Source organism: Balaenoptera acutorostrata, chromosome 2, assembly GCF_949987535.1.
Source record: "Balaenoptera acutorostrata chromosome 2, mBalAcu1.1, whole genome shotgun sequence".
NCBI classification, from domain to species: domain Eukaryota; kingdom Metazoa; phylum Chordata; class Mammalia; order Artiodactyla; family Balaenopteridae; genus Balaenoptera; species Balaenoptera acutorostrata.
In genome coordinates, this window is record NC_080065.1 from 114,287,660 (window position 1) to 114,307,876 (window position 20,217).

A 20,217-nucleotide genomic window follows, 5' to 3' on the forward strand; every position below is an offset into this window, starting at 1 on the left:
ACAAGAATAAAAGAAGATGGCAGGCAAAAGGAAGACACATGAAATAGTCATGGAAATGAGATATAAACAGCGACATCGCTCCTCACACTGTTACTTAAAGTAGCCGTGCAGGAGGCAGAAAGAGAAAAGACAAATGGGACTTCATATTTGCTTTATCTTTCCCGTTCCTAAATCTGGCTTTACTACCTATCATCTCAAGGGGAAAACATTCCACTAAAGACCTTCTTTCAGTTGTTCAAATCTCCAAGACAGTTTATAGAGATCAAGCAACGGTGCTAAGCCTCTGCGTAGATGCAAATCAGGAAACAAGAAAATAGGGGAGAGCTCATTTCCCCGTCTGGGGGACTTTGCGTGGGTTCTGGCTGAATGTCCTGTTTGGGATGAAGCATTTTCTTCTGAATTTAAACTGCAACACCCTGCAGGCTCAGAGCAGCACATGGCGAACATGCCAGCAGCTCTTGAGCAGGGGCTCCCAGGACTCCTGTCTATAGGAGGCCTCTACCATGAGCGCTTACCACCCTTCCTTTTCCTTTCCCTCTTCGAAATTAAAGCTCATTTCCAAAGCTAGGTCCTGCTGCAGGGCTCAGCTGAGATGAGCAGCAGACGTAGGGCCAGCAACACAGGTGACCCCACTCTACAGTTCAGCTCCCCACTGCTCTTCTTTTCCCCCAAGGCTCTCCCTCCCTCCTCAGTCCCACACAGGATCCCATGCTATACTCAAGGAAAAAGTTCAAAGGCATTTCAATTAAATTTAGGAAGCCACTCCTTTTTTTTCCATAAGGGATATTTTCAGATTTTTTAGCTCCATATGTACATTTTTTTAAAATACGGGTTTTCTTAAAATTTTAATCCTTTGTAATGTTTAGTTACCATCCCTCCTTCTCTCAATAACAATCTTGAAAAGGCTTCCCTCCTTAACCTCCAAAAAGCTAGGGCCTTAGACATTTCCTACAGCGTTTCATAACCTATTTAGTTAGGCTCTATTGCAGCATCCACAACTCCTCAGTCTGTTTGGCATTTTTTCCATGTCCACTAATGCCAGGATTATCTCAGAGTATTTTACACACGCGCTGAAATATCTGCAAGGAAACATTTTTACCTGCAGGTGAACAGTCAGCACGAATTGAGTACGTTTGTGTCTTTCATACCCTAGGGGCGAATGTCCTTGTTCAGGCTTTCCCCCTCCATATTTTTTTTTATTCGTTTTTTTAAAATAATTAATTTATTGATTTTTGGCTGCGTTGGGTCTTTGTTGCTGTGCGCGGGCTTTCTCTACTTACGCGAGCAGGGGCTACTCTTCATTGCGGTGCATGGGCTTCAGTAGTTGTGGCGCACGGGCTCTAGAGCGCAGGCTCAGTAGTTGTGGCGCACGGGCTTAGTTGCTCCGCGGCATGTGGGATCTTTCCAGACCAGGGCTCGAACCCGTGTCCCCTGCATTGGCAGGTGGATTCTTAACCACTGCGCCACCAGGGAAGCTTCCCTCTCCATATTTTGCTCAAAAGGAAAAGAGCAGAGAATTTTCTTCCCTGTCCAAAAATCCATGACACAGCCTCAGATTCAACAGGAGAAAGACAAAGTAAACTAATAATGAATGCTTGCTCTGTGTGAGACATTGGTGCTAGGTGTTTCATCTACATTGCTTCCATTTAACCCTCACAATACCTATATGAGGTAAGTATACTTATTCCTATTTTACAGAGGATGGGACTGGAACATTGAGAGGTTAGGTGTTCTTTCAGATTGCACTACACCATGTTACTTCTTCAGTTCATCAGACTATTTGTATCAAACCCAAACAACAGCAGCCCTAAGGACATAAATCTGCTCCTGCTGTGGCTGGTGATTTCACAGAGGCTACGACAATGAGACGTTAGCCGTATTTTCCTCTTCCGCGCTGAGCGACATCACAGGGCAGCCACACTGCCTGCAAACATGCACTGAGGCTGCAAAGGGCACACGCATTGGTCAGACAGCCGAGTCTGGGTCCCAGTTGGCTATGTGACCTTGGGGGTTGTGTATTCATTCATTCATTCTGCGAGTATTTACTGAACGCCTGCTATGTGCCAGGCATTCTTCTAGATGCTGAGAATACAGCAGTGAGCAAAACAAGTCAGGCTCTTAAAGAGCCTACATAGTCAGGGAATGTACATTATGCCTCTACTTTCTTCCTGTGTGAAATGGGAATCATAATACCTCCCTCATGTAGTTGTGTTAAAGATTAAGTCAAGACTTCCCTGGTGGTGCAGTGGTTAAGAATCCGCCTGCCAATGCAGGGGCACGGGTTCGAGCCCTGGCCCGGGAAGATCCCACATGCTGTGGAGCAACTAAGCCCGTGCGCCACAACTACTGAGCTTGCGCTCTAGAGCTCGTGGGCCACAACTACTGAAGCCCACGCTCCTAGAGCCCGTGCTCCGCAACAAGAGAAGTCACTGCAGTGAGAAGCCCGCGCACAGCAGCAAAGTCAGTATCAGTTATTGTTATTTTAAAATGGAAATTCTTATCTTTGGCACAAATTGATCTAAATCAAGATAAGTGACAATAGTGAGACTCTGGGTATACAGAGACGGGGTGGGGGGTGGAGAACAATTGTCCCCTGAAGTGTCAGGAGTAATTTCCTGTTACATTTAGTTGAAGACTGGAGGGCTCCAATGGGAGCTGCTTGGCCATCATTCATTTGAACACTAATGGAAATGTCAGACTGCATTGAGAGTCTTGTTTCTCTGCAAATTTCAGGGTACAAAGTGGTCCTGGGGTTTATTTTTACCTAGTACAAAAACTTGAGGTTTCCTCAGAGAAAGCAAAGTACAGGTGTTATGGTAATTATTTTAAATAATGCAGGCATAAAAGGGAGAGCTTTCCTACAATACCTTTTGAAAATTAGGTTTTTGCCCTTTTTTTTTTTTTTTTTTCCAGAAAGCTGGAACTGTACCTCATCTTCTGTAAGCTTCAGGAGCTAATGGGAGTGCACAGAACAATGATTTGATTGGTTAACAGTTTCCCAGCCATTCCAAGGATTTCCTAGCCAACACAGCACCAAGAGAGTATAGGAATCAAGCCAAGTCTCAGATAATCAACTTCCTAAAGTCAAGGGGGACACCAACAAGAAATGACCAATGGTTACAAAAAGCTTATTAATCTTTCCAGCATCTCAGTAATAAGATGTACCTTCCTAATGACGCAAACAGTGATCTCAACCTCTCCCTTTGATTGCAGACCCTAAAATTAACAATCCAGACATTTTGTTCAGTTCATTTTTGAGAATATTTTGATGTTCTTGATCAAAAGAAGGAAAAAATGTCTGTTTTATTTTAAACCTATTCTCTGGAATTTTAAAATGAAAGAAAAAAATTAAAGTAAATCATTTTATTTACCCTTTGTCTTAAATAAATATTGACTGATTGATCTGTCTTTGATTCAGGGTTAGCAAGTCAGTCTGGTGGTTATGGTTTTTGATACCAGTTTCAATTTGGTTTAAATTCCAGCCCAAAACATCGAAAAAGACACTGAAATGAAGTGAAATCTGAATAAGGACAATGAGGAAGGACATAAAGGAATTATTCAGGAGACATTTTTTTCCAAACATTCCTAATGATAAAAGTCCTGGTTATAACATAATAGTTATATGACATTTCCATTTACAGGAAGCCCCTTTCTCCTTATACAAAATAATGCAACTATGACTTTCCTATCTCCTCAGGAGTCTCAAGGTAGAGCCAAGAGCTTCATATATTTTTCTGAGGTCTGTAGTCCAGACCCTCCAAAAAAGTAGAAAATATTTGGCTGAGACTTGGAGAGGCCTGCACACCTCCCTCTTAAAAGGGACTCTGAAGGCTTATTTTAACTGACTATGCATCTCTTTTTACTACATCAGTTCAGGTATTAGTGTTTTTTACTGGAAACCAATGCTATATTGATTTTCCACCTCTGAGTTTTCTGAGTTTCAGGGGGTGTTCACAGTAGGGAGCTGGATGGGCTATCTAAGCTGATCCCCATGAGCACTAACTGCATGTCACTTGCACCTGAATCTAGCTGCTGGCTGGTCTGCTTCTTTGACAGGGGATCAAAAATCCCTGGATTGTTCTCTATGTATATGTGTGACTGCACTACTTCGCTTTTCTGCTAATACTCCCAAGAAATATCCCAGAACTTTAACAACATATAAAAGGAAAGGGAAGGAATTAAACATGAAATGTTATGAGGTTGGCTTAATTTAAGCCATGACTCTGCCCGTAAGCGGAAACTGTGAATACACAATAGAAATTAAACACAAAGAATGAGTATTTACTCAAGAAAAGTACACTCCCATATTTGCCAAGGGTGAAAAATAAAGATGTGATTTTTTTTTCCTACTGAGTAAGGAGGCGTCACAGGCTTTTCAGGGTGACCTTCGTAGGTCAATATCATGGAACGCAGCTACCAGGCTAAGCCACAAAATAGGCTTTGAGTCTACTGTTGCAGAGCGGACTCTTCCAAAGCCACCCAGGGGAAAGCGGCTGATCCTGTGGCATGTAGAAGAGGCTCTGTGGTGGCCCAAGACCTGAGTTTGAGTCCTGACTGTGTGATCTTAGATTGTCACTTAGCCATTCCTGGGCTAAATTTGATCGTGTCTGTGAGACTGTGTGTGCCAGATGTCCCAGTGAGCCCAAATTAGAACTCAGCGTCTGCTGTGCCTAGAAACTGGGAGGTCTGGTGATTCCCAAGTCTATTTCATGAATTGATTTGCATTCAAGTAAGAGGTAGTTCAGTTATAAACTTGAACAGGAAGGTAAGTCAGGAGGGAGAAGGAAAATAAGATTATAGAGAGGAATTTATGTCTAATCTCCACCCTGAAGTCTACAAGGTGAGGAGTTAGAGGCTGAGGAACTGTTTTATTCTAAACTTTATGAGGCCTGAGACCCATGCATGAGCATTTGTAGAAACACCTGGGAAGTTCCAGAAATACCTGGAGAAAATTGACAAAGAGGAAGGAAATTGTTGGTATGTTCAGCAGTAACGTTTGCAGAAGATCTGATCCAGGGAAGTTGGGGTAAAAATGTCAACATGACTTTGTTTCCCCAAACATAAAAGGCCATTTAATCCTCACAATAGCATAAGGAAGTAAATAGTACTATCCCTGTTAACCCCATTTCTGAGTTTCAAAGCGTGTAGGCAGATAGCTGAAGTCAATGCTATTAATACATGTGTAATAAGATTTGAATCAATGTCTTACTAAAAAGTAAATGTCCCTTCCAATAGATCACACTACCCTTAAGCCTTAAATCCTATTCATTTGCCTATTCACAGCCGTAAAATTCTTAAAACAGACAATTTAAAGTGATGCCCCATTGTTTTAGATACAGCAGAATTAAGAGAGTCATAAAGAGGGTGAGCAGCAACTGGGTTTGAGAACAACCCAGGCATAAAGATCAGGAAGTTCACATCTTTCTACTTTCTGTATAAACACCTTCCTTTTTTAGATTCACAAGAAAACAGAGTGGAAACACTGAGAGTGAGATCCCTCTCTCTCTGCTCTTCTAAAGGACAAACACTTTTTTATCGAACTCTGATTTTCTTGGGTTGCATGGAAATTGGTGAGCTTGGCTTCATCCTGGATGGTCTGGCACTTCATGCTGGAGATGTAAGCCATTGTGGCTGATGCCTCAGTTTGCCTTGGAGTAACAGAGTAAGCAGCTCCCCCAACTAGTGGTTTCGATTGTTTCTAATGTGGTGACCTTAGTTTGTAAAGAAAAACCTCAACAAAGATGAGACACTCTCTAGCAGTTTCACTTTTACCTCAGGTCACGTTTGAGATATCTGGATTTCTTCAGTCCTGAATAGAACCACACAAATCTTGCCTCTCCCAGAAGAAATTTCAGTCATTTATCGTTAAAGAGCAGAGAGTTCTTTTCATGTTTCACAGATCTAGCATGCGTTTCCATGGGACCAGGATCTCCTTTCCCAGGAGATGGTCCAGCCAGCTTTGCCCAGGGAAATCATTAAGCCTATTTGACGTTAGAAAGAAATATCTGTATATTGACTCAAAACTTAATCATCATATTTATGTTTATGCATCTTTTCATATTTATGGAGAGTTGTTTACACTTCCACATCAGTTTTCACAAAGTGCTTTCACATAATTTTCTCACTTGATTCTCACCAACTCTCTGTGGTTTTGGAAAGGCAGATAACACTGTCCCCATTTTATAGATAAGGAAACTTGAGTCTAAGAAAGCTGAATTGATATGATGAAAGTCTCAAGACTAACAAATGGCAAAGTTATTATGACTTCGTATTCTATTCACTGATTCATGAATCTTCCATTACCTATTGCTATGTAACACCGTGAACTTAGTGCTCATAGATTCAGAGCATGAGGCATTTGGATAGGGCACAGTGGGTATGGCCTGTCTCTGCTCCTCAATGTCTGGGGCCTTAGCTAGGAAGAATGGCGGGGGGTGACTAAGATGACTGGGGTTGGAATCATGTGGAAGTGTTCACATGGCTGGTGCCTGGACAAGTATAATTAAAATGCTCATCTGAGGCTGTAAACCAGAGTACTGGCACACCATGGCTTCTCCATGTGGCTTGGACTCCTCAAACCATGGCATCCGTGTACTCAGGAGCTTCCCAACAGGGAGCATCCAGAGGGAAGTGTTTCAAGAGAATAGGCAGAAACTGAATGGCTCAGATGTCACACAGCAACCCTTCTGCTGCATTCTATTGGCTCTAAGTAAGTCACTAAGCCCACATTCAGTGGATGGGGACTCTTGGTGGAGGAGTGACAATGTCATATACAGAAGAGCACATGGGATGGGAGATGCTATCGTAGCCATCTTTAAAAAACACAATCTTCCACAGTAAGCATAAATATATTTCCTACACAAATAACATGAGATGAAAGAAAAAAATCTGAAATAGGGCTCTAAATGGTTATGAAATAAACAAATATTGAGTTATCCTACATACTAACAATAATAGGTAAGGAAATAAAGTGAAAAAAACCATATCCCATTTACATCAGCTCAACAAAATATAAAAGAATTTAGAAAGCAGTTAACCAAAAATTATACAGGATTCATATGAAGAAAACATTAAATATTCTGAAATATATTTAAAAGCTGAAATAAATGGACAGATACATTATGTTTCTTAATAATGTCATTTCTGACCAAATGCAATATATCAATTCCTCAACAATATTATTTCTGCTACAAATGTAACTTAATCCCAAGAAAAAGTCTAACATAGAGTTATGTGAATTTGATAATATTAAATATTAGAATAGTCAATGACCTTATTAAGTAAAGAATAAAGGAATAAAAAGCATACCAAATATTAAAATAGTATCAAGTTTCAATAATTTAAATAAAAGACTTCTGATAGTTAACTGGATAATCATATGCCTGAGACAGTCCCAGTTTATACCGCTTGTCTCAGTGTAATTATAATTCCTTTTACTCTCAAAAGTGTTCTGGTTTGGATTATGAATTATATGCCCACCCTATAAATTAATCATATGTATTTATCTCTACTTCCTCCCCAAACACTTCAGAAATGGCAGTAAATACATTTTTTAAGTACTGGTCACAAGGTCAAAGAGAAGAGATGGATGAATAGATGGAGAGACTGATGGATGAATGACTGAATACGTACATTTATAGGTGAATAGATAGGTAAGTGGATGGATGGATAGGTAGTTGAGTGGTTATATAGGTAATAAGTAGACTGATCATTCAACCAACAATGAACGAATAAAAAGAGGATCAAATAGTGATATGTGTGTTATGGTGAGAATTAAAGCTGGGTGTGATGGTCAAAATTACAGTGACTATTTTTGGAGGGAAATATCCTCTGAAGATATTAAATGTAAATTGTGATTTGAATGTCAAGGAGCAAGTCGTTCAAAGAGCTGGAAGGGGTGCTTTCTATTCAGGGACAATAACCAGTGCAAATGCCATAAATGAAAACTAAACTTAGCTTTTTTGAGAGACTTAAATGTTTAGGTAACTGAAGCACTGTAACCATAAGAGATGAAATCCGAGAGGTAGGCCAGACCATTTAGAACTTTGTAAGCCAGAGTAAGAAATTTGGATTTTATCCTAAATGTAATTTGAGGAAATTAAAGAATTGTAAGAAGACAAGTAATATCTGATAGACATTTTCAAGTGGAGGAGGTGTGGAGAATGAATTGTGGAGAACCAGGAGGTTAGAAGACTATTGCAGTGGTCCTGGCAAGAGGAGGCAGTGTCTTAGACAAGAATGTTAGAAAGGTGGAAAGAATTGTTTGGATTAGGGAGGAAGAGTTGACAGAACTTGCAAAAGATCAATGGAGATGGCTGTATGGAAATATAAATCCTGTATATCAAAAGGGCCATAAACATAATTAAAAATTAAACAACAAATTAAGAGAAAATTCAATTTGTTACTCTGAAAACTGTAAGATGCAGATGAAAGAAATCAAAGATGACACAAACAGATGGAAAGATAGTCCATGTTCTTTGACTGGAAGAATCAATATCGTCAAAATGACTATACTACCAAAGGCAATCTACAGATTCAATGCAATCCCTATCAAACTACCAATGGCATTTTTCACAGAACTAGAACAAAAATTTTTTTAATTTGTATAAAAATATAAAAGACCCCTAGTAGACAAAGCAATCCTAAGAAAGAAAAACAGAGCTGGAGGAATCAGGCTCCCTGACTTCAGACTATACTACAAAGCTACAGTAATCAGGACAGTATGGTACTGGCGTATAAACAGACATATAGATCAATGGAAGAGGATAGAAAGCCCAGAAATAAACCTGCACACCTATGATCAATTAATCTATGACAAAGGAGGCAAGAATATACAATGGAGAAAAGACAGTCTCTTCGATAAGTGGTGCTGGGAAAGCTGAACAGCTACATGTAAAAGAATTAAATTAGCACATTTGCTGACACCATACACAAAAATAAACTCAAAATGGATTAAAGACCTAAATATAAGACTGGACACTATAAAACTTAGAGGAAAACATAGGCAGAACACTCTTTGACATAAACCACATCAATGTCTTTTTGAATCCACCTTCTAGAGTAGTGAAAATAAAAACAAAAATGAACAAAAGGGACCTAATTAAACTTAAAAGCTTTTGCACAGCAAAGGAAACCATAAACAAAAAGACAACCCACAGAATGGGAGAAAATATTTGCAAACGAAGCAACTGATAAGGGAATAGTCTCCAAAATATACAAACAGCTCATGCGGCTCAATATCGAAAAAAACAAACAACCCAATCAAAAAATGGGCAGAAAATCTAAACAGACATTTCTCCAAAGAAGACATACAGATGGCCTAAAAGCACATGAAAAGATGCTCAACATCGCTAATTGTTAGAGAAATGCAAATCAAAACTACAATGAGGTATCACCTCACGCTGGTCAGAATGGCCATCATCAAAAAATCTACAAACAGTAAATGCTGGAGAGGGTGTGGAGAAAAGGGAACCCTCCTATACTGTTGGTGGGAATGTAAATTTGTACAGGCGCTATGGAGAACAGTATAAGAGGTTCCTTAAAAAACTAAATATAGAATTACCATATGACCCAGCAATCCCACTCCTGGGCATATATCTGGAGAAAACCGTAATTCAAAAAGATGCATGCATCCCAATGTTCCTTGCAGCACTATTTACAATAGCCAGGACATGGAAGCAACATAAATGTCCATCGACAGAGGAATGGATAAAGTAGATGTGGTACATATATACAATGGAATATAACTCAGCCTAAAAACGAATGAAATAATGCCATTTGCAGCAACATGGATGGACCTAGAGATTGTCATATTAAGTGAAGTAAGACAGAGAAAGACAAATATCATATGGCATCACTTACCTGTGGAATCTAAAAAAAAAAATGGTAGAAATGAACTTATTTACAAAACAGAAACAGACTTACAGATATCAAAAACAAACTTATGGTTACCAAAGGGGAAAAGTAGTGGGGAGGGTTAAATTAGGAGCTTGGGATTAACGTATACACACTACTATATGTAAAATAGATCAACAGGGACCTACTGTATAGCACAAGGAACTCTATTCAATATTTTTTAATAACCCATATGGAAAAGAATCTGAAAAAGAATGGATATATGTATAAGTGATCACTTTGCTGTACACCTGAAACTAACACAACATTGTAAATAAATCAACTATACTCCAGTATAAAATAAAAATCGTTTTTAAAAAAGAGAAAATATGTGTAACATACATAACAAGGGATTAAGATAAAATATATTTATCTTAAAATATAAAGGCATATATAAAAAAGGATTAATAGTCAAAATATACAAAGAAAGCTAAAAATCAGTAAGAAAAAGACAAGCAACCCAGTGGAAACATGTGCAATGTTATAAAAGATAACTTATAGAAAAATTACAAAGGGAAATAACATATGCAAAAATATTCAACCCCACCAAAAAACAAAGACACATAAAATATCGCTTTAGTCTGATTGGAAAAATTAATAAATAAAATGGGAAATATAATAAAAGAGAAAAATATACCAGTTCAAATGTTATGTTTTGGTTGAGATGATGAGGAAATAAATACTCTCATACTCTATTAGTGGGAATACGAATGAATATAGAAATTTAGAGGGTCGTATGTTCTCCATTGATCAAGTTTTTCAACTGACTATGGAATTTTCCAGGTATTTCTTCTAGAGGTACACTTTCAAGTGTGTACATGAAGGCACATAAAAAAAAACTTCATTGCGAGAATACTTGTAACAGAAAAAAGAGGAAACCATCTCTTTGCTCATTTTTAGTGACACTCACATCATGAAATATAATGGAAGTACTCTGAAGGTATTTACAAGAGTGACATCAACACATGTGTACTTACTTGGAAACATCTCTATGCTATGTTAGGAGGAAAAAAATGAAGTCATGGAACACTATGAGTCTGGTTTTATTTATATGAAGAAAACTAAAACTACACGTGAATTTATGTAAATACATAGAATACTCTCTGGTAAGCTACAAGTTAATGTTTAACAGTGGTTCAACAGCAGGGTAGGGAATTAATTAGTCTTGATTAGGGGAAAGCTGATGGGTGAAGGAGCACTTTTGCTTTTTACTCCCTACATTTTTACATTCTTTGAATGTTTAGTAGCCTACATTTATGTGTTACTCGAGTAATTCTCTTCAAATATTTTTAAAGATTTGTTCACTTTTTGAAATCTAAATATATTGGGTAGTGAAACAATCTTGGCGATCATCAATGTCTTGGAAAGGATTATGTCAACACTCATAGAAGGGGCTTTAATGCTAAACAGTTGTGACACTTTGGGAGGAATTTAAATTTAATAAATCTTTACTGAACAAGGCTCACATCAGTACAGTCCAACATGGAGCCTGGTCAAATGGCATTAAAGAAGTCCAAAAGAAGTGCTCCAAGAGGAGCCCAATAACTTGGTGGAATGGAAGGAGCAAGGTAGTGATCCATAATCTCTATAAAATGAAGCAGCTTTGAAAACCTTTTTTCTTGAACAGAACACTTCTGTATCCTTAAAATGAAATCTTATGAAAATCTCACTATTTCAAATTGATAAAAGCAGCATTTCTCTCATCAAAGGATGTCAAAGGCCAGAGCCCCACCCCCTCCACTCCTTGGTCAGGACGGCCACCTTCCCAAGGGGCACCTGAGGCCCTACAGAACATTCCTTGAAAACCTCTAGTCTAGATCACTTTTAAAGCCTTTTTAATCTCTACAAGTACCTCATTTTTATTTACTAAACATAATTGATGTGAGCCAACCAAATGAAAGCCCCAGTGAGTGTAGTGTGATGTGTAGGTAGAATTTGACTGAGGGATATGAGGAAGGAGAAGCCAAAGGGAGTACTGTTTATTGCGCTGTTAACACATGCTAGGCATTGTGTAAGGTGTTTCAGTACCTCATTTTATTTACTCCTCGCACCCTGCATCTTAGCCTTATACAGATGGGAAAGCAGAAGAAAAGGAACTTACCACAGGTCACAGAGTAAGTACTGAGCTGGAATTCTAACCAGATGTGCCTACTTGGAAAGGTCACACTGGGTAGGCTGAGGGCATAGTGTCCTACTAGGGGAAAGAGGACCCAACGAATGATAGTGATGCTGGGGACCTCAGGGGTGGAGAGGATACCAGGAGAGAGGAGGTGGGAGGACTTCTTCCAACAACAGCCCCTCATACTTCCAAGTTTGCCCAGGGTTGTGCCTTCTAACAATCTATTTGGAGAGCTAAGACTACCCCTCATATGTGAAACAATTTCAGGAAAACACGAGGCAGCACGGTATTAGCTATTCAACCGCATGGTATATTCTAGAATTTGGGGAGCTTTGAGTTATTTTTCCAGGAATGATGATAAATTTATACCCCTCTCGTTTCACCCTCTCCAGAGCCGGCTGAGCTAGGGTTGCATCATAAAATCAAGGCATCATGATGTGTATCCAGCACCAATGAGCACAATACCCTAAAATGATCCCATAAATCCACCAATCGACCTAAATGTCGACCTTAATAGGTAGGGCTTTTCTGCATACTAGACAACCTGCCTCCTAGTTGTCCCTACTTGTGACTTACCACTGTAATTGTAATTTACATTATTTTCCAGGTAATCAATTCACAGAACAGCCAAACAAGAGCCAAGTTATCTTGGAAAAGAGCCCCAAAATCTCCCCCACATAGCAAGCTTACAAAAAGATCATCCTTTGTGGAATGCAAACAAAATGGCCTCCACCATTTATTAATGTTCACAAGAGTTATTATTATAAATCCAGACATTTTTATACTCTGTTGAATCTACTTATGCCACTTGAACAGGGTATCTGCCCACAAGTTACTCAGAAGTAACCTGAGGTACAGCACTATCTTCCAGGGCCTATCAAATATAACAGGGAGCACTTTGTCTTCTGAGCTACAAGGTTAGGCAAGATTTACTCAGAATTCAGCCACGATAACAAATGACTGGTGCTTAGGCTAAGCCAGGATGCACATTTTTCTGAGTTATCACATTATCCAATTTTAAATAGAATGAAATATTGGCATATCCCCAATCCAAACCATTCTTCCAACTGCTATTTGTATAAAAGGAGATTTTAAATAATAATGAAAAGGAATTCACCACGGCATCAAACACAATTTCAATTTTAATGTTATCATCTAATATAAGGACCAAGTGTAATTTCACAGAAGGAACAGCAGATTTAGAAAGCTGGCTTTTTTCTTCAAAAAAGCAGACAGGAACTACATCTATTCATATGCGTATCCCCATGGCTAGTATGACCTGGCATAGAGTTGATCTTCAGTAAAGGTTGATTATATAAATATAAAAGACTTAGCTATGGGACTTTGTGAAATTAGTATAATATCCACTTTTGTTTGAAGACAAATTTTGATTTTTCTCTCAAGGTTTAAAAGTTCGAACACTGTTGTCCATTGTGTTAGAATGCCCACCATAGACTAAATTTATGTTTCCTTTTCTTCTCTAGTGAAAGAAGTTTATAGTGGTCAAACATCCTAGTTTCCCTTGTTTATGACCAGAGTCCTGGTGTAATTAATAGTGACCTTTCAAAAATGCCCCAGTTTAGGAAACAAGTTAAACTATATAGTAATCTAGAAAAGTGCCATAAAATCGCCTTTATATCACTGGAGATTGTGCCTTGCAGACAGTGATCCTCTCCCCAACTAAAAGAGGAGTAGCTGTGAATGCCTTGAGATCACTCTGAAACCTTTAGGATAAAACACCTTTGAGTTTCCAAGGTATCCTCTGTCAGAATAGAGGTTGAGCAAATTTTCTTAGAATGAGGGAAATCAAATTCTTTGAGCCCAACTGAGAGAGGGGAGAGATAGTTTTGGGTCTGTAAATGGACCAGACCAAACCAACTCGGCAAACCTGAGGCCTACTGATGTCCTGAGAGGTGCCTGTGTGTGAGCCAAGTTTAGTGTTAAAGGGGTGGTACTCGACTCCCTCTAAGGACACCTGTGACCTAGAACCACAGAGTCATCACAGGTGTGACAAACACCACCTCTCTTGGGAGCCAACTCCAATAGTGACATCATGTGAGAGCCAGAGGAAATGGGAGCCCATCAGACTCATTTTCTCTCCTTGCTTGGATAGGAAAGCCAGGCTCTTACCTCTCCCTGATCCCCAGTGTTCCTGGAGACCCAAAAGAGGCATATAAAGCAGATGTGAGGACAAGAGATTGTTCAAAAAGAAAGAAAGAAAGGTGGCTTTAATTTAACACCAAGTTTGCAGGGGAACTCACCCAAGACAGACAAAACGAATAAGGCCAAAAGGATAGCAAGCAATTTTAGCTAACATTGAGAAGAATGCCTTCAAGGCACACAGAATATTTATACCTGGAGTTGTTCAAGACCCAGAGTGGCTTGCAGTCAAATGGGCTCATGATCTACTTGGGTCCCAAAGTCGGACGAAGACCAGGATCTTCCAGTTCTAAACAGCTCACTATATGTCAACTCTGGGCTTGATAACAAGACCACAGGGTATTCTTCTCTTTGTCCAGAAAGAAACCTAAGCTGATGAAAAAATATTGAAGCTTTGAATTTTCAGGACATGGTTAATAGAGCTTAGAATTGTTTTCAGCACTGTCTGAAACTGAGAAGCGTTTTCTACGCAGAGGTATTATCAGAATGGCTGCCAGAAAAACTAAGACTCTGGAAGCTGAAAGCCAAAACTAACAGTGCCATTGAGAAAAAGTACCTCTCTTTTTCACCACTTTTCATTCCAAAGAGACCTCTTTAGAGACACCATTAAAGTCAATGAAGCAGAGTATTGAGAATGGATAAAAACCAAGAGCACTGGAGAATCTATGGAAAAGACACCTGTAAAGAAGATTGATACGAACCAAGAAAGAAATGCAAGATAAAATTACATAGAAGGACAAGGAACATGTGAAGAACCTAAAAGGTACCCCAAACATGGCACATGCTTTGAAAAGACTACTGATATTAAACTATGATTTAAGGGGAACACTACTCAAAAGGATGGCCAAGAAATGGAAATGTGTTTACACTAGAAGAAAATAACGAGTGAGACTCTAAGAATAAGACCCTAAATGTAGAGCTAATTTTCCTTTTTCCTTTTAAGTACAAAGCCAGTGTTTATATAGCCCAATGTTTACATTTATAGATGTATGAAGTGTGAGGTAGCACATCTGATCACCCATATAAGCAGTCATAGATCTGGTCAGTATATATATTGAATTCTCTGATCACTAATTCAACAGCTCCACAAGATGGCACGTGGGAATTTTCCACTGCTTATAGACGGGGCCAGCGCTTCATTTCCATGAGAAGTAAATTCATTTCTTTGCAAAGAGCTTGGGGCTTCAAAGGGAAAACTACAGACTGAATCTCATCTCTCATCTCAATGAAAGTTGAAAAGGGTTAGTTGCTGCCAGTTATGAAATACTTCTATTGTTGGCTATTTGGTGGTTAGGTGTCATTTTTAAGAACTGGTTTCACTGATAAGTATGGAGCCTAAGGTTTATGTTCTAACTTCTCTGAGATTTGGTCAGCAGTTTCCCAGGTTTGAAACAGAAGTAGGTTCTTTGCAAACCCATATTCTCAAGTCCTTATTCACTGTATCAAGTTCTGATTTTGGAAATCAAAAACTCAGTGAGGACATCATGACTGATCTAGTGAGTGAAATGGATCCCTTTAAGAATTGTTTTGAGTAACATTTAATATAGAATGAATCATTTCATTAATAGCCAGGCAAAAGAGCTTGTAGAATTTCACTTTACTCATCACCACCCCCCAATCCTATGAACTGATTGGGTTGTTAAATACAGTTGCGAAATGTATTTGCCAGAACTAAACAAAATTAAGCCCATAAGACATGCTAAGCATCCGGTCAGGTATGAAAAAGTAACCCTTGTTTCATAGAACAGAAGACAAAAAGAGTAATTGTGAACTAATCCAAGTAAACAGGACGTACTGACATAATATATTTAAAATCAAACACAAGGATCTGGCAATCTGAATCAGGAAAGAAAACAAGAAAAACTTCTGTCAGCCAGTACTCAAGAAGAGCTCCAGCCCTGATGGATGCATGCCAAGGAAAGCTGGGGGGGCCTCACTGGTACACAAATCTTCATTTCTATCTCTCACCTTTTTAAGGCTTCGCTTTGTGATATGGGCAAGACATTCATTCACCATATACGTACTGATGCACACACCGTACCAGGTCCCTAGCACACTGTATTCAATGCCTTTTTTGCCTATAAACTGAAGAACAATAAATACCTTGATTTAGCAAAATGGGTAGAAAGAATGCTTAATGAGACAAAATGACCCAGTTCTAACTTATGTTTGATTACTTGCTAAATACATGACTACAACAAGCTAGATTCTTGATTTTCTCATTTGTAAAAAATGGCTTTTAAACAACTGTTCCATGTCTGGCCAAATATATGCGCTTATAAAATTATAAAATGCTAAAGATTAGGCAAGTTGCTGTTTCCTTCATCCAGAGAAGAGTTTGGGGCTCTTAAATCCCAGAATAACAGATGTCAGAGAAAGTTCTGTTATAGAAAGAGATGGTTGGTAAATCCATCCTCCCCTCTGTTCTGCTGCCCACAACAGGGGCACTCGTAATACCTCCCCTGTCCCTGACAGTGATGGGCTCGCAGTGCAAGCCAGGCCTGTTGTATCACATAAGATTCTGAGTCTGGAGCTGTGGTAGCCAGGTCCCTATATGTGGGGAAAGCTGATCTGGGAGAATGAAGCCAACACTCTGCTTCTCTAGCAGAGATGAGAGACAGAGAATTCTGATGGAATGTGAACTAGTTCTGAAGACTTCTCAAGGCTTGTTTCTCATGTCTTCCTTCAGTATGAATACATTCCATTTTTGTGTAAGCTAATTTGGATTGGTTTCTGTCAACAATGCAATGGCAGAGACACTCACTCACATTTTCTTCATTCCTGTATCAATGCTAGCTATACAAATGCTTGGGGCTGGGAAAGTGGCCAGAACACTTTCCTAAAGGAGATTCAAAGCCATAGTCTCTGGCTTTGGTGGAGAAGGGATGAATGCTTATTTGTTCACTGGGTAGTGGTGGCAAGAGGGGAACAAGCCAGGGGTCCTCTGCCCTAGGTCTGAGCTCAGGCCCCCAAAGCTATGCCACCCTGACCTTTAAGCCACAGTTAAGGTATTAGAGGCATAAACAGGATATTAATCCTGGCACTGCAACCAACTAAGTTTTTTACTTCGGGCCATTCAAACAGCCTTTCCAGGGCTGGTTTTCATTTACAAAATAAGGGTCTCACATTGCAAAGTGCTGTAATTATTGAAGGTCCATTACTTTACACTTAACAAAAAAAAAAGTAACTATGAGAAATGACATGTGAAGAGTGGATGGTGAGAGATTTAGATGCAAATAATTGATTGAGACTATGTTTGTTTTCAGTAATAATATTTATGATAACGATAACTAAAACATGCAGCATTACTATATGACAAGCACTGTTCTAAAGGCATTACGCACGTTAACTCATTTAATCCTCACATCAACTCTATGAGATAGATGCTCTTCTTATCCGCATTTTACAGCTGAAAAAACCAAGGCACAAAGAAGTCAAGTAATTTGGCCAAAGCTACACAATTAGCATGTCTGAAATAGGAACCTAACTCATGCAATTAGTGTTCAAAATCTAAGCTCTTAACAACTATGCTACACATCTGTTGTTAAGTGCACCTACTTCTCTACCTGGCACAAAGTAGAATTCAGTAAGTGCTTATTAAATGTTAGCAGATGAATAAAGCGACCTTTGTGAAGGCCTTGATAACAACCAAGTGATGCATTTTTTCAAAGTCATGGAGGCGGTCTTGGAGGTACCTATCCAGGGGACAAGACAACCTTTCTTGGGGATATTTTGCAGCCATACACCTAAAAGCACACTCCTTTCCATCATGCTTTGCGTAGAATTCCTGGAGCATTATGTGCAAGGGCCAAGTAAGTTTTGTTAAAAGTAGGACAATCTTTGCGTAATTGCCTTAGAAACTGAATTCTACTCAGCAGACCGGCTTTTGACAAGTAGTCCTATTCCTCATGCCAATGGGTAAAAGTCATAGGAAATAAACTGCTGCAGACAAAGAAGAGCAGAGAAGAAGATGGTCACCCGAAATTTTCATTTGTTTTCTTTCCCATTTGTTAAACAAAGGCACTATTTCCTCTCTCATCAGATACCTACCTAAAAACAGACCTTTAAATCATGGCTTTCTTAGCACCCAGAGAGTTGGATGGAATGACTTCTGTAACCAGAGTCTATAATTTGAACAATGTGCTTATAATAAGATTTATTAAAGAATGTGTATTAAGTAAATTGGAATTTAGATCAAAGTAAAATTTTGATGAATAACCTCACTATCCCTTTCGCCAAGAATCAGATTTTCCTCTATTAATATTTACTGTAAAGATTATGTTGCTAGAATCAACCTCAGTAGTTTAATATAACCACTCCCTCATTGAGATGTTGAAATCAAGTTTATTAATCCTGCCAGCAGAGCTTATCTAAGAAATGGAAAAGACCATTGTAATTATTATCTACTATGTGGTTTTACAAAACAGCCACAGTTTAGCGGCTTGCGCTTTTATTGTCTAATGGCTTCAGGGATCTAAGGAATAAAATGGCTTAAAGGTTAATTCAAACTCAAATCATGACAACTGCTCAGGTTTGGAAAATTTGGATTATAAGGACTACCGATAGCTCTCATGTCTCAGAACAATAGCTATGGAAAAAAACTATTAGATCACTGCATCTACCTATCCCCCTGCCGGTTCTAAAATAGCAATTAGAGCCTCCCTTGCTCTGTGTTGCTTTGCTGGTGCAGAGGGACAGCTTTAACTCCTTGTGGTGTAGCCAAGTCGGCTGTGGATCTCAAACAAGACATTCTGGGACTCTTATTTTGCTGATCTTTCCCCCGTGTGGAAACGTAGCCACAGGAGTAACCTCACCAAGCGCTGAGAAGACAGGAACACCCCACACAGAGGACAGTTTGCAGAGCTCAGCCCACAGAAAAGCCCTGTCTCCGTGAGCCCAGATGTCTCCCTCTCCCATCGCACCAGGACACAGGTGCATGTCCTCACTTGTCAGACAACTTTTTAATTATTGCATAAGTTGTGAGACTGTTATGGATGTAACACTCTCTAGACGGAAGTACAGCTTTTTTTAGAGGCTGGACTGGAGGTTTGAGAAAGCCCCTTACTGTGAAGATAATCCTCATGTCAAAAAGAGGTTGTGCAAGCCAGAAAATGGGGGTGTGGAGTGATTAAGAGGATTTCCCCTCATTCCTGCCCGGAGAACCAACTAATAGAAGCTGAATTGAAAAGGTGACTCCTTTCCGCCCCTTCTGACAGTTTGCACAGATAGGACTGATCCAGAGATGCTAGACTGGCATCAATTTCTGCTCTTGAGCCCCAAACTAGTTGGCTTTAGAAGCATTCCATTTCAAATACTATAGCAGAAACCTATGGAGGATCTTTGGATTTTACTTTGAACTTGTAGATAGCTTTCGTTTTTTTTAAAATTATTCAAATATTTCTATAGCCCAGAATAGACTATAAATTCCTTGGGGGTGAGGCCACTCTTTCCCCTGTGGAGCGACACACTTTTTTTTTTTTTTTTTTTTTTTTTTAATTATTTATTTATTTATGGCTGTGTTGGGTCTTCGTTTCTGTGCGAGGGCTTTCTCTAGTTGTGGCAAGCGGGGGCCACTCTTCATCGCGGTGCGCGGGCCTCTCACTATCGCGGCCTCTCTTCTTGCGGAGCACAGGCTCCAGATGCGCAAGCTCAGTAATTGTGGCTCACGGGCCCAGCTGCTCTGCGGCATGTGGGATCTTCCCAGACCAGGGCTCGAACCCGTGTCCCCTGCATTGGCAGGCAGATTCTCAACCACTGCGCCACCAGGGAAGCCCTGGAGCGACACACTTTATGGAACTGTGCCCATAGCTGGTACTGTAGCCAGCCTCTCAGGTGGCCCCCAGGGATCCCCGCCTGCTGGTATTCACATACTGGAACTGTTCTCTCGCACACTTCTCAAGTTGGTTTGTGTGAACAACAGAATATGGCAGGAGTAATAGGATGTCACTTCCGAGATTAGGTTATAAAAGATTGTCTCATTGCTTTTCCCCCCTCTCTCTCTCTGTCTCATCACTCACCCTGGGGGAAAGCGGTATCCTGTGTTT